Raw genomic sequence first — 1,480 nt, 5'->3', positions numbered from 1 at the left:
TTTCCAAGATAAGTGGACTTTTATGTTTTCACTAAAAAAAAAAAAACGATTTTTGGTGAGAAATTTAAGTGATCACATATTTTCACTGTTTTGGCTCTATCTCTTCTAGTTTCCAAGATAATTGGACTTTTATGTTTTCACTCAAAAAATCGGTTTTTGGTGAGAAACTCAAGTGATCACAGATTTTTACTATTTTGTCTCTATCTCTTCTAGTTTCCAAAATAAATGGACTTTTATGTTTTCACTCAAAAAATCGATTTTTGGTGAGAAATTCAAGTGATCACAGATTTTCACTGTTTTGGCTCTATCTCTTCTGGTTTCCAAAATAAATGAACTTTTATGTTTTTACTCATAAAATCGATTTTTGGTGAAAAATTCAAGTGATCACAGATTTTCATTGTTTTGGCTCTATCTCTTCTAGTTTCCAAGATAAATGGACTTTTATGTTTTTTAAGTAATCACAGATTTTCACTGTTTTAGCTCTATTTCTTCTAGATACCAAGATAAATGGACTTTTATGTTTTCACTAAAAAAATCTATTTTTGGTGAGATTTTCACTGCTTTGGCTCTATCTCTTTCAGTTTCCAAGATAAATGGACTTTTATATTTTCACTAAAAAAAAACGATTTTTGGTGAGAAATTCAAGTGATCACATATTTTCACTGTTTTGGCTCTATCTCTTCTAGTTTCCAAGATAAAAGGACTTTTATGTTTTCATTCAAAAAAATTGGTTTTTCGTGAGAAATTTAAGTGATCACAGATTTTTACTATTTTGGCTCTATCTCTTCTAGTTTCCAAAATAAATGGACTTTTATGTTTTTACTCAAAAAATCGATTTTTGGTGAGAAATTCAAGTGATCACAGATTTTCACTGTTTTGGCTCTATCTCTTCTGGTTTCCAAAATAAATGAACTTTTATGTTTTTACTCATAAAATCGATTTTTGGTGAAAAATTCAAGTGATCACAGATTTTCATTGTTTTGGCTCTATCTCTTCTAGTTTCCAAGATAAATGGACTTTTATGTTTTTTAAGTAATCACAGATTTTCACGGTTTTTGCTCTATCTCTTCTAGATACCAAGGTAAATGGACTTTTATGTTTTCACTCAAAAAATCGATTTTTGGTGAGATTTTCACTGCTTTGGCTCTATCTCTTCCAGTTTCCAAGATAAGTGGACTTTTATGTTTTCACTAAAAAAATCGATTTTTGGTGAAAAATTCAAGTGATCACAGATTTTCACTGTTTTGGCTCTATCTCTTCTAGTTTCCAAAATAAATGGACTTTTATGTTTTCACTCAAAATATTGGTTTTTGGTGAGAAATTTAAGTGATCACAGATTTTTACTATTTTGTCTCTATCTCTTCTAGTTTCAAAGATAAATGGACTTTTATGTTTTCACTAAAAAAAAAGAATTTTTGGTGAGAAATTCAAGTGATCACAGATTTTTTCTGTTTTGGCTCTATCTCTTCTAGTTTCCAAG

The sequence above is a fragment of the Lucilia cuprina genome, chromosome 4 (assembly GCF_022045245.1).
Source record: "Lucilia cuprina isolate Lc7/37 chromosome 4, ASM2204524v1, whole genome shotgun sequence".
In the NCBI taxonomy this organism is placed as follows: Eukaryota; Metazoa; Arthropoda; class Insecta; order Diptera; family Calliphoridae; genus Lucilia; species Lucilia cuprina.
This window is presented reverse-complemented; position numbering follows the sequence as displayed.